The following is a 14,212-nucleotide window of genomic DNA, read 5'->3' as shown; positions in this document are numbered from 1 at the left end:
GCGTCTTCGACATGTGGGAGCATTGCTGGATCTTGTTACGGTATGTAGAATAAGAAGTTAATGCAAATAACGTGTGTGAGTGAGCAGCTGGTAGCTTCCAGAGCCGGCGTGTGAATATGATAATGTGTGTGTGTGTTTGAAAGTGCTTCTAACTGTACATTTGTGATATCGTGTAATATAGAAACAATTTGCTTGTCTCGTTGGATTTGCTGATTTATTGACTGGAGTAGTATCCTACCTGGCTAACCTAGCTGAAAGCATGAGCTAACGTTTAGCCTTTGTTACTCGCCTCGTTCCGTTTGGAATAAACATGCAGCTCACGCGTTTTTGAAGCAGTTTTCTTTGTACCAGGTTCAGATTTGATGACATAAATAAATGCACTGCATTGTGTGTGCTATCAATGTGTTGGTTTGGGAGGATGAAAGCCTGATCTTTCCATGTTTTTCTTTCCTGCAGACGGGTCGTCCTACAAATTATTGCCCATTGGACCACAACATGTACCCCAATTTTTTTCTTAACCCTTGTATAATATATCTCTTCATACCAAGGCAGGAATTTCACGAGGGCCACGAGGGCCATGTCATGCGTAGCCAGCTGATTCTCCGCTCAAGAAAAGGCTGAGGAGGTGAGGTAAGGTTTTGTGATGATCCTGTTTGCCGTTAAGTTTTTCATTTGTCCAGCTTTAAAGGATAAGACCGGTTTTTTGACATTGGGCCCTTGATTTCACATTATAACATGATGTTCTACTCACCCCTGCTTGTTGTTGAACATTTGGAGCTGTTCCGAAGATATTCGAGAGGCGTCTGGCTGCTCTCTTGAGATATTCGGCCATGAAACGGTTTCCTATGGGCAAGCTTATACAGGCACAAACTATGCTGTTTATAATTTATTAATTACTTTACACTAGCACTGATAACGTGGAGGTGCGTCGCTTACTTAAAAAAAATCCGGGTTATTGTAATTTTGTTTTTTTCGTCGTAAAGTGGGTGTTACTGACGTCCTCGTCGTGCTACTGCCACAGACAGCCCACAGACCTGCTGCCTATTTATTCATTCGGCTAAAATTCAAAATTAGTAACCCGGATTTTTTTAAGTAAGCGACGCACCTCCACGTTATCAGTGCTAGTGTACAGTAATTAATAAATTATAAACAGCATAGTTTGTGCCTGTATAAGCTTGCCCATAGGAAACCGTTTCATGGCCGAATATCTCAAGAGAGCAGCCAGACGCCTCGCGAATATCTTCGGAACAGCTCCAAATTACCAACAACAAGCAGGGGTGAGTAGAACATCATGTTATAATGTGAAATCAAGGGCCCAATGTCAAAAAACCGGTCTTGTCCTTTAAGTGTAATTTTATGGATAACATTACTATTTCTTGCTCGTATGGTAATACATAATTATAATATTTTGAAGTGTTTTTGTTACTACTTGGATAAGTTACGTTGCAGTTAGCTAACAACTAGGCAGTTAGCGCTGTGTTGTTAGCTGTCAAAGACCTCTGTGCAGACTAGGTTTGTTTGCTTCTCGTTTATCCAGGGCTCTAAATTAACACCCGCCAAATGCGGGTGAAAGTTATTTTTGGCGTGTATTAAAAAAAACTCACTAGCCGGCTTGGCCGATGATAAGTTAGGAACTTTACCATCTATTTCGCGGGACGCGCGAGCGCAGTTTCTATGGGAACGCATAGAAACCGCCGAGGCTGCCGTACTAGGGGAGTGGGTCACTCTGGTTTGGAAATACGATCACAGCCCTTTTACAGATACTCATAATAGAGACTCTCTGATACGATAGACGATAGATTTCTCCTACTTGTCGAGAATTACTACTTTGTGCATGCGCCGAGCCGATTTTCTAAGTTTCGTTTTCACGCCCATAATGTTTTGCGACCCTGCGTCTGATTATTTTCTCTTTTGGAAGACATGCAAAGTAATAAAACACTTAGGCCTATCGTATTAACAAGCAGTTAGCTTATGCACAAATGGGGTGTCATTCACCATTTGATTTTTGTATTTGGGACACTTCTGTCTTTATTTAGGTGACTCTGCTCCATCATTGTGAATGATTGCATTGAGAAGGGGGAGCATTATTTGACAGCATGTTATTGGTACAAATACAGACGCAAACACTAACAAAATGTGGCGATGGTTGGGACAGCCGGCCGTGAAGAGAAAAGATATGCCTGCCAAAGGAGGGGAGGAGGATGATATTTTGAATATATTGAATCTGGCATGGTGACAGCTTGCGCACACGCTGGCCACACTTTGTGAGAAAATGAAAAAATGGAACTGATTTAGATGGATCCGAAGACAGTTCAGAGAGCTCGGACGATGTTTAAGCATTTCACAGTATCCATAATTCCATAATTAGTCTCTGCACATAGTTTTGTGTTTAATTTTCTGCATTATCTGCACTAAAACATGGTTAGAAAGTTGTTAAATATTTCCATTTTTGTAGATTCAGGGTTCACATGAATATAAATCAGTTTTAAAGTTATTTTTTTATGTACAAAGAATGTGACCCTGAATAGTATGCAAGGGTTGAGGAGTAATGAAATGTTTGAATAAGTTTTGTATGCACATAAGTTTAATTGCAAATTGGTCCATTGAATGCTTAATAAGTGTATATATAAAAGTATTGTAAATGCATATACAATCGTAGTCACTTCATATCATAAGTTAAATCATTGTTTTAATTTATGGCCTTGGTGCCCTGGCTTTTGGCCTTTGTGCCCTTAAAAAATTGACAACACAAAAGGCCAAGTGGCCTTGCCCCTAAAATGACGAAATTCCAGGCCTGCTTCATACCAATATCCGTTCCAGTCGTTAATATGATGTTGATGTGATAATCATGCTCACAAACCTTTTGTCCTTAATTTCTTTTATTAGGTTCAAATTACAGACTGGTAAGGCAGCTTGTTTTCAGAAATAACAGCTCAAAGTGTCTGCTGTAAAGTGTGTGGTGCAAATATGGACAATAAACAGTATGAATATAAACAATATGAATATAAACGGGCAACAGTGCAATCATCAAGAACGAGATGACCAGAGCAGGAACAGCGGAGGTGCTGCATGGGCTCAGTGATGTTCTGGGGGAACAAGACACGACATGACATTATAGCATGCACTTTCATCCATTGTAAAAAATTAAAAAAAGGTGTTTCAGAATGCGGTAGTGGTGGCTGTGTGTACAATAGGTGCATGGCGCATCAACTCACCGTAAAGTTTGTCTATCATGCGCTCAAACAGAGCTAAAAAGCGCTCCGTTTTCTGCTCGTGGCGCTTCTGCTCCTTCAGGCTCTCCTGTATCAGGTAATCCATTATGGGAATGGACTTCCTACTTCTTTTTGGGGATGGGGATGACTTTAGAAACAGATCTTTGTTTTCGGCGCTAAACCTGATCAGGCTCTTTGTTTGTGCTTGAGTCCCTGTGAATCAGTCACGTATTTGAATACTTGTGATGATAGGTAGCGAAATGACGCTCAAAAGGAACTTCTCTATGGTTAACCAACTACATTGCTTGTATTACTCGCGTTACAATTTAAAAAACGACAACTCTTTTGCAGCACCTTCACATTCATTGACCGATTACTCCATGTAAAATAGCGACTTTTCCCATGTGCAGTAGAAAACAACTACACATTGCCACCATGTTAAACTCACACAATACACCAGTTATCACAACCTAAAACGGTTAAAACAGTTAAATTATGGCAAAAAGATAGAAGAACTTACATTTGTGTGGTGCTCTTGCTTCTGCCATTTTTAAAAAGACTCACGATCTCCCGGTAGTCGCGTTGTACTCTGGGAAATATATCATACCCAGGGCTGGACTGGCATCTGAAAAGGGCCCGGGCACTTTTTGATCACTGAGGGCCCAGCGCGCATATATGTATATTTATATATACACACACTTCTGTCTAATTATCATTAATCCTCCATTTAATCCTTGTAAGGTGTTCATGTTTTTGTTACATAGAAGATATTCTGGCCCAGTGGACCTGGGACTAAAGGAGGGGAAATAAGCTGCTGTGCACCCTCATGTTCCCTTCATCCTGTTTGTGAAGTTCTGAGTATCTTTGTTTTTGAGGATAAGAGATAGAGAGAGGAGGATAACTAACTTTATTTTCCAGATGATGAGCCCTGGCCAGTGAATCTCATTGTGAAAAAAGTATTCATACCATTTTCCTTCAGCAAAACCTGAAAATGGGTCCCACAGACCCAAGCCAGGGATAAGCAAAGCAATATTTCACCAACACACACAACACTGTATAGAAAAGGAGCACCAGCACCACACACACACACTATTGTATGTTCTAAGTCTTACTGAATCAAATTAAACATGTAGTAATAATTTCCTGGGTTCAATTATTTTATTTATTGCTCAAAATTGCTCCAGTCCACAGATACTGTCAGTGAGCTTACTGAATGGAATGTTAACCCCCGCCCCCCAGGCATGAACTGTAATGCAGACTGATCAAAAGAGCCTAAGATAGTGCTTATGTCTGTGTGTTTTTTTTCTCGGACACGTCATTTTTAACACTACAGCAAAACCAAAAAATTATACCAAATGGGTATGTTTGTGACTGATTTGATGAAGTCAGGATGACAACTTGGTCTCGGTTTCAAACTTTCAGGCAATGGGAAACGAAACGCTGAAGCGCCCAATAGCTACACTGCATTGGCTAGCGGGTGTGTTGAGATGAATTCTAACCTCAATCTCTCCCTGCTGGGTCACGTCTCCTATCTCCGTCTCCTCCTCCTCTGGTTCCCCAGCTGGAACCATCTCCTCCGCCTCCTCCTGTTCATTCTCCACCACCTGTGCGCTCGTTGATGATGTACCGGCGGCGGCCCCACTGCTGCCCCAACCTGAGGTCGAGCAGCCAGGTTCCGCATCTCCCACGGCCCACTAACCGAACCTGAGCTCGAGCTTGTGCTTTTAAAAAACATATCGGTGATTTTAGCGCATTACTGCGTCGTCTCTTGGTTTTTGTTTTCTCTTTTCTTTACGTTTGTCATGGTCACTCTTTTGTTTCTCCATTTCGCGTCCTCTTTCCACCAGAGCTTTAGCCGAATATATCCAAGTGAAGTCAGCTAAACTTGGGGTTATAATGATGATGATGACTTGGGTCAAGTGGGCCTGTAGGGAGGGCGGGCCTTTAACAACGTTAGGCATTCTCATTGGACTAGCGCTCTGTGCGTCAGGAGAAACATCCAATGGGCCCCGACGTGTCATTGTTTTTTTTTTACCGTCGCAGTCAAAAAAAAATATAATATATATATGTATATTTTATTTACGGCCCTCGGAGGGCCCAGAGGGCCCAAATCGCAGGAGGGCCGTTCGGGATATGCCCGAACGGCCAGATAGCCAGTCCAGCCCTGATCATACCCCTTCAAACGGAGTCTGCCTGGCCGAAGCCCTCCGTTTCAAGGGCTACAACGGAGGGGTAGGGTTAAGGGGAAGGGCTTTGGAAGAGTATTGGGACAACACTACCCCTACACGTGAACGCGCAAAACGGAGGGGAAGGGGTAAGGGGTAGGGCCAAGGGGTGAATTGGGATTGGGCCTAACTCAGGGTTAATTTAGTCTGTCATATATTCGTTTTGCACAGCAGGTGTCACTAGAGAGACCATTTCAATGAGGCTTCGGGTAATGAACCTTTTGGCGAACCTTTGGGCTGGAAAGCCTCATTGGTTCACAAAGCCTCATTTTGCCATCACTAAGGGAAACCCTGAAATTATGTACAGCAAAGAGTAAGAATGCAATATGAACTAATGTTTCCAATCAATCAAACAAAAACTGTAAAAGGCAGCTTGTGCTTATACCTCAGGAAGAACCCAGCAGCTGTCATGCTGAAAACAAGCTATGAGAGGAAACAGCAACGGTGAAGGTTTATAAATAATGCCACAGACCAGCCCAGACCAATCAAAGCTTTACGTGCTGACAACAGACAGCTGCTTGTGAGGAACTATCAGGACAGGTGGACGCTGGAGGCTCATCTGGTAGGTCTGGTATCAGCCTCATTGTCTCCTCGCCTCCACCCTCCTGTCTGTGCTAAAGGCACTTAGTCACTGCCAAATATTTTACTGTCGTAAAATAGCTCTACCCAAATTGTCGTAATTCTCAGATTTTCTATTTCAGTTAAACGTAGAAGCTGGAAATAACATCCTAGATGTTGAGTTTTCACACCGACCCACTCACACATTTAACAAGTTAACTGAGGCCTGTAGAGTCTGAGATGTAGCTCTTATTGGTCCTTTAAAGGAGACATGTTTTGCCCTTTTTGGTACAATTTCCCGAGGTCTTACTGAAATGTATGAGACAGGTCAGAAGCTCCTGGTCTTGTTGGCCAAGTTTTTCCCCCAAAAGTGTATTTTATTTCCTACATGATGTTTTTCTAACTTTAACCCAGTACTTTTCATGTTTTACACCTTTCGACCAAGTAGTTTTGGAAAAAAAGGTGAAAAACGAATGAAGGAAACAACGGTCTCACAGCAGTTCAAAGACTGGTGTCAAACCCAAGTCCCGTGTTTAGGAGATGGTTGACTATCCTCTGCATCCTTTTTAATCTCCTGACTTGGTCAGTATTACTTGTTGATAATCCAGCGGTGCAGGATGATGTTTCCTGTTAGTTTTGGCAGAACTGGTGCTCAGCTGCTGGCACAGAGGAATAACTGGCCCAGCAAAGAGCCTCCAACAAATAACCAACCGGATGATCCAGAACTTCCTGCAGCTAAACAAAGATAAAACAGAGGTCATTGTCAGCTGTTAAAAATCTGAGCACAGCTTCAGGCTGTGATGTTAAAAACCACAAACCAAGCAGGAATCTGGGTATTATTATGGACTCAGAGCTGAACTTCAGCAGCCAGATCAGGTCAGTTAGGAAGTCAGCCGACTATCACCTGGAGAATATTTCCAGGATTAAAGAACTTCCTTCCCTGGTTACCTGTCAGATTTTATTACTCATTTTAAAAGCTTTGAATAGTTGGACAGTTGCCTCTGTCTATGATCTGTGAACTCCTTACTCCCCTGATTGCTGCTCACACGGCCCACTGTTTAATATAACTGACCTGTTCATTAGATGGAAATGAATCCTTGCATACTCCTAAAAATCACTTTATTTTGAGCCTTTTTCTTCAAATTAAAACCCCACTTTCATAATTACTCGGGACTCTTTGTAAAATGCAAATAAAGCCAGAAAGATATGATCTTAGAACTATTAAAAAGTTCTATCTAATTAGAAATAGTGCAAGTTCTGTGCCATCTGTTGGTTTCCTTAGCGAGGAAATAGTTTTTGAATTGCTCTGTATGGATGAATTGGATTCATTCTGAATTGAATGAATTCCAATTGGCCTGAATTGGACTTTATTACTGAAGTGCCCTGAGATGACATTTGTTGTAATTGTAATAGTGTGGAAGTTGCCTTTAGGCGAAAAGATGAGCCGAAAACTTCTCACATTAAGACTCTGTGAGTCGCGTTTATTAACTGACAAAAACTCACAGTTCCAACTGACAAAAACTGACAGTTCCAACTGATAAAAACTGACAGTTCCAACTGACAGCTCGCGCATCAACAGAACAGCTGTTATCATGAAACGTCACCGGATCTCTTAAAGAGACCGCAACTATTAAATGCATCATAACATTAAAGACGATGAACCAACAACATAACAGATAACAGAACACATATAAGAAAGTGAATTATGCCGTCAGTGTTGAGAGCACTACACATGCCCCCCCAGAATTCACTCTAACAGAAAACCTGATAAAAAAAATATCAACGGCGTGGGGGGCGAATCAAACGTCCAGTGCGGCTCCGCCGAATTTGAGAGTGCGGAACCGCCACCTCAGTGGCTGTCTGTGGGGCTCCCCTGCGGCATGGTCGAGGGGCAGGAGGAACGGAAAGGAGGCCTAGTCAGAGGCCGTCCCCGTTTTGGGGGCTGCGCCAACTCAACTGGCCTGGCCAGATTAAGGTGAGCTGGTTTAAGGCGGTCCACAGAAATACACTCCGGTTTGCCCCCAATGTCCACCACAAAGTGCTTGTCCCCAGTTTCCACAACACTGAAAGGGCCCTCGTAAGGCGGACGGAGAGGTCCGCGGTGCCCATCCACACGAATGAAAACATACCCAGCAGACTGTAGGCCACTGGGGACGTGAGAGTTTGGTAGACCATGGCAGGAGGTAGCAAGTGGAGCAAACAGCTTGGCATTGTCTAACAAGCTGGAGCGCTGGAGTGTGGCTGACCAAGGGGTCGTGGTGCTGGGGACAAAATCCCCGGGGACCCGCAGTGGCTGACCGTAGACCAGCTCTGCGGAGGAGACCTGGAGGTCTTCCTTCAGCGCTGTCCTGATGCCCAGCATGACCCATGGGAGCTTGTCAGCCCAGGAACTGTCCTTCAGGCTGGCACGCAGGGAGGCTTTCATGGACCTGTGAAATCGTTCACAGAGGCCATTGCTCTGGGGGTGGTAGGCCGTGGTGCGGTGGAGTTTAACTCCCAAGCTCCCTGCGACAGCGTTCCAAAGCTCGGAAGTAAACTGTGCGCCACGGTCTGAGGAGATGTCTGAAGGGGCGCCAAAACGGGACACCCAAGTGCCAATAAATGCCCGTGCCACGTCCACTGATGTTATGGATGACAGTGGAACAGCCTCCGTGTGGTCCTGTCAACCATAGTGAGTACATGTGTGTAACCCTGCGAGGGTGGAAGTGGGCCAACTAGGTCGATGTTGACGTGGTCGAAACGTCGTTCAGGCACTTGAAATTGTTCCAGTGGCGCTTTGGTGTGGCGGTGTACTTTGGCACGTTGGCACTCTACACAGGTGTTCGCCCAGTCCCTCACGTCCTTTTTAAGTCCGTGCCACACAAACTTTGCTGCCACCAGCTGTTGTGAGGCCTTGGTTCCGGGGTGTGAGAGGCTATGGATGGCGTCGAAAACAGGCCGCCTCCACTTCGCAGGCACAACAGGCCTAGGGGAGCCCATAGAGATGTCGCAAAGCAGAGTGGTGCCAGCGTCGTCGAATACCACATCCTGAAGCTGCAGCCCAGTAGCGGATGAACGGCAAGCCTGCACGTCCGGGTCTGTGGCCTGCTCCGTTGCCATGCTGCCGTAGTCCAAATCGAGGTGGACCGCCCCCGCAACAGCACGGGAGAGGCAGTCTGCAACCTGGTTGTGCTTCCCAGAAAGGTGTGCAATGTCCGTCGTGAACTCTGAGATGTAAGTCAGCTGCCGCTGTTGCCTGCCGGACCATGGCTGAGTGACTTTGGACATGGCGAAGGTCAGAGGCTTGTGGTCCACAAAAACGGTGAACTGGCGTCCTTCCAGCAGTGAACGAAAGTGTCGGATGGCGAGGTACACTCCAAGTAGCTCCCAGTCGAAAGTGCTATACTTCCGTTCACTGGGACGTAACTGCCTGCTGAAAAAGGCGAGAGGCTGCCAAGCATTACCCACCCACTGCTCGTAAACCGCACCGACCGCGTAGTCCGAGGCGTCTGTGGTAAGTGCGATTGGGGCAGAGGAGGCGGGATGGGCCAACATGGCAGCCTTAGCCAGGGCTGTCTTAGCGTCCACAAAAGCCTTGTCTCTTTCCGGGTTCCAGTCCACAGTGTGCTTAGGCTTGGCACCTTTCAGAGCCTCGTACAGGGGATGCATGGTTTGGGCAGCCCTGGGGAGAAAACGGTGGTAAAAGTTAACCATGCCAAGGAACTCCTGTAAGGCTCTGACAGTGACTGGGCGTGGAAAAGTGGTGATGACCTCCACTTTTGATGGAAGGGGAACAACCCCGTCCTTCGTGACTCTGTGCCCCAGAAAGTCTATGGTGGACCGACCGAACTCGCACTTGGCTGGATTGATGATGAGCCCGTGCTCGGTAAGTCGCTCGAACAGAGTGCGAAGGTGCGAAAGGTGCTCTGGAGGTGATGAACTGGCCACGAGGATGTCGTCAAGGTACACAAACAGAAAAGGCAGATCCCGTAACACAGAGTCCATGAGCCGCTGGAATGTTTGAGCAGCATTTTTGAGCCCAAATGGTGTGCGCAGGAACTCAAACAAACCAAACGGTGTGATTACAGCTGTTTTTGGAATGTTGTGAGGGCACTTGATGGCATCCTCTGATCAGGTCCACCTTCGAAAACATGACCTTACCAGCCAGGTGCGCTGAAAAATCCTGGATGTGCGGCACTGGGTAGCGGTCAGGCGTTGTCGCGTCGTTGAGCCGTCGGTAGTCCCCGCAAGGACGCCAGCCCCCCCCTGGTTTGGGGACGAGGTGTTGGGGAGAGGCCCAAGGACTGTTGGAGCGTCGAACAATCCCCAGGCGCTCCATGGACTCGAACTCTGTCTTGGCTACGGCAAGCTTGTTCGGCTCGAGGCGTCGAGCGCGGGCATACACAGGTGGGCCAGTGGTGTCGATGTGGTGCTCTACACCGTGCTTGGCTGTAGAAGAGGAGAAAGTGGGCTGGGTGAGTGCTGGAAACTTGGCGAGCAGCCGTTGGAAACTGTCCGTGACAGAGAGCAGGCTGGAGAGGTGTTCTGCACCAGAGTCGCTGAGCGCCCAGGCATAAGAACAGAAAGTGACGGCGTCGATCAAGTGCTGATTTTTAATGTCCACTAACAGTCCAAATGCACACAAAAAATCTGATCCTAAGAGGGGAACAGCGACTTTGGCAGTCACAAAGTCCCAGCCGAAGCATTGGCCGTCAAAACACAGTTCAACATGCCTTGTGCCGTATGTACGGATAGGGCTTCCATTGGCGGCTTCCATGGGGGGGCCGTGGGTGTCAGCCACCACGTCCACCTGTGAAGCAGGAAGTAGACTCCGCTGTGCCCCTGTGTCGCAGAGGAATCGCCGGCCGGAGATGGAGTCGTGGATGAAGAGCAGCCCGCCGGCATGGCCGACGCTCACGGCCACTAGTGAGCGCCAGCCTTGGCGTTTCCCGCTCCACTGAAGCTGCATGGAGAGCGGCATCGTTTGGCCTTGGGGCCAAACCTGGCATGGTAGTAGCACACACCTGAAGACTGCTGCCGACGCGGGGCTGCTGCCGACGCGGGGCTGCTGCCGACGCGGGGCTGCTGCCGACGCGGGGCTGCTGCTGCGATGAGCATGTGATCATCGGATATTTCTGATACAGCAACAGCACCAGCAGGAAGAAGGGCAGCTGCGCAGGGCTGTTGACTAGCCAGGAAACACTTGTCAGCCTCAGCAGCCAGTTCTCTACAATCAGTGCTGGCAGTGTTGGCCAAAGCAGCTCTCACATGAGCAGGCAGTTGGCGCAGGAAAAGGTGGAGGAAAAGGAAATCTGGCTTGTTGTCACCGAGCAGATCGAGCATTCGGTCCATTAGCTCTGAGGGCTTGCTGTCACCGAGCCCTTGAAGAGAGAAAAGCCTGCTAGCCCTCTCTGTGTCAGATAGTTCGAATGTTTTCAGTAAGTATTCTTTCAGAGTTTCATAGTTTCTCGTCAGAGGAGGACGTTTAAGAAGGCTCACTACTCTCGATGCCGTAGAACTTCCGAGAGCAGATACCACATAGTAGTATTTCGTTTCGTCGGCCGTTATCTGACGCAAGGCAAACTGTGCCTCAGTCTGAGCGAACCAGGCAGAAGAAGACAATTCCCAGAATTCGGGGAGCTTGAGAGACACAGCGTTTGCGGTCATGGCGATCTGGATACGTCCAGTAAACAAACGTCGGGGTCACCAGTGTGAAAGTTGCCTTTAGGCGAAAAGATGAGCCGAAAACTTCTCACATTAAGACTCTGTGAGTCACGTTTATTAACTGACAAAAACTCACAGTTCCAACTGACAAAAACTGACAGTTCCAACTGACAAAAACTGACAGTTCCAACTGACAGCTCGCGCATCAACAGAACAGCTGTTATCATGAAACGTCACCGGATCTCTTAAAGAGACCGCAACTATTAAATGCATCATAACATTAAAGACGATGAACCAACAACATAACAGATAACAGAACACATATAAGAAAGTGAATTATGCCGTCAGTGTTGAGAGCACTACAATAGTTTATTTTGGCAACATTTGAAAACAAACTGACATTATTCTGTCTTGGAAAACACTGCTGGTGGAAAACATGATGCTGGCTGCTGAAAAACTGGCAGAAGTGGACCTTCCAACGTGACAGTGACAGGAAGTAATCAGCTGAAGTCGTCCAGAGATTAACAGAGAACACAAATCAACATTCTGGAATCCGGACTTCACTTCCATCCAGAATCTGTGGTTGGAACCACAGACCAGACGAAACAGAACAGAAGCCTTCACAAAGCTGTGATGTCATCACTGTAGTGACATCACAATTGATGTCATCTCTGATCTTGTTTGACATCACAAAGTTTATACAGGCCAGACATTTTCACTGCTTTTTCACAGTTGGTCAGGAGTTTATCTGAAGAAACACGTCCAGTTTTTGAAGCATATTTGAAAGTCACAGCAAACGGTTTTCACATCGCCTAAAAAACACTTAATTACTATCTTAAATAATCATTTTAACAAGCACTTAGAAACAACGCTTACTTACTATCTTAGAAAGCCATTTTGATTTTAAGTTCTTAAAACAACAAACAAACAACAAACAAAATGAGTCAAAACAAGAAATCATCTCCTCCACTTCAGTGGTGTGACATGACAGACATTGATTTGCCCGAGGGTTTCTACACGTGTCCCATTACTTTTGGCAGTAAGGAAAGTTATGAGGAACCCACCAACTGTTGGAAAAAGAACAATCCCAATATGAATATCAGAGTAGAGCTTATGCTGCGTGTACACCAAGAGCGACCTCCGCTACCTGGTAACGGAGGTCGCTGGAGAAGCTTCGCTTGAGAATTTGCTTTGGTAGCTTTGGTAGCTTTGGTAGCTCGTGACGTCACATTTAGAATCTTCAATTTTTAAAGGCCCTGTGGCTGTGCAGCACCCCCGCGGAAAAAAAACATGAGGAAAGTGAGGGCAGGGACACGAATAAACGTGTTGTTATTTACAATTTGTTATACAAGATATATATCACGTTACAAATTATGTAAAACTACATTAGGTACACCTGAGAAGAGCAGGAATAGCAGAGGCAGCTGTGAAAAAGAAACTAAATTCGAAATAAAATCCGAAATAAAACTTAATTGCAGTGAGAAAGGTATGCGTGGGGTTACTACACTATTGTATTGAAGCACTCGACACGCCAATTGCAACAGTCTCAGGATTAAATGACTATTGTTTGGATAGGAACTAAAGTTTACACGTCTGTTTCCGCGAACCTCGCGGATTGTCGGACCCCTACAATCTGTGGATTCTCATTAGTTTTCGCCGAAACACGTCATAGCTCATTACCATAATGTTAACTTGAGTTTAATCGCTTGAATCCGCTCTGGTAGTGCAGTTCTCTTCGCCACTGGAGAATCCGCTCTGGTAGCCCAGGTAGCTCACCCTCCATAGAGAAATAATGATTTCCGGCGCTCAGGTAGCGTAGGTCGCTCTTGGTGTACACGCAGCATTAGGAGGAGCAGCTGAAGCTTCTGCTTCTTCCATCATTACTTAGAGAGATGACACTGGAATGACACTGAGATGCTTTGGTATTCAGAGCTTTTATTGATTCTTTAAGGGTGGCAGCTTCATGACACTTTCTCCAGTCTGACCCTCACTTGGAACACAATCAGACATACTGGGACATGTGGGGAAGGATCACAGTGTTCATACTGTACATATCTGAGAACATCCACAGGAAGACACTTTATCATTTACACGTTGATTCTGTCTTTCAAAGTCAGATTCTTACTGGAATCCATGTTATACACTGTATGCTGACACGTAGAAATAATCCCATTTTGCTTGTAAGCAGCTCTTTATAGAAACCAGCATGACTACACTGTTATTACTGTATTATGTTGATGCATGAAAGCAGCTGAATGATTGTGCTGTAAACACTGAGAACAAGCTGCAGATGTGGCTGTTGTGTTACTTTTGCTTCACAGTCAGTGTAGACAACATACAAAACAGCTTCAAAGATACTTCCAGGTGAGGCGTGAAGAAAGCAGCTGTGAGCACCGTAACATACAATAAATACATTATTACTGACCTGGACAGTGATGCATTCAGGTTCAGTTCCTGTTGTCCCATTTTAATCACATATATATAAAGGATCACTGCTTCTGTTTTCTCATACAGCATTCATACAACCCATGTTTGCCACCATTGCCTGGGCTCTATGAACATGTGTTGCATATT

The 14,212-nt window shown here is 45.8% G+C and overlaps 1 long non-coding RNA gene across 1 annotated transcript; it reads right to left on the bottom strand.

Moving 5' to 3' along the window:
* Nucleotides 1-2,946: 2,946 nt before the first annotated feature.
* On the bottom strand, nt 2,947-3,813 carry LOC142366766 (uncharacterized). The gene is made up of 3 exons (XR_012766870.1): nt 3,733-3,813; nt 3,216-3,425; nt 2,947-3,086 (listed from the first exon to the last, which is right to left on the bottom strand). It is a non-coding gene; the product is annotated as an uncharacterized LOC142366766 (long non-coding RNA).
* Nucleotides 3,814-14,212: the final 10,399 nt, after the last annotated feature.

This window comes from Odontesthes bonariensis, chromosome 17, assembly GCF_027942865.1.
Source record: "Odontesthes bonariensis isolate fOdoBon6 chromosome 17, fOdoBon6.hap1, whole genome shotgun sequence".
Classification (NCBI taxonomy): domain Eukaryota; kingdom Metazoa; phylum Chordata; class Actinopteri; order Atheriniformes; family Atherinopsidae; genus Odontesthes; species Odontesthes bonariensis.
This window is presented reverse-complemented; position numbering and strand designations above follow the sequence as displayed.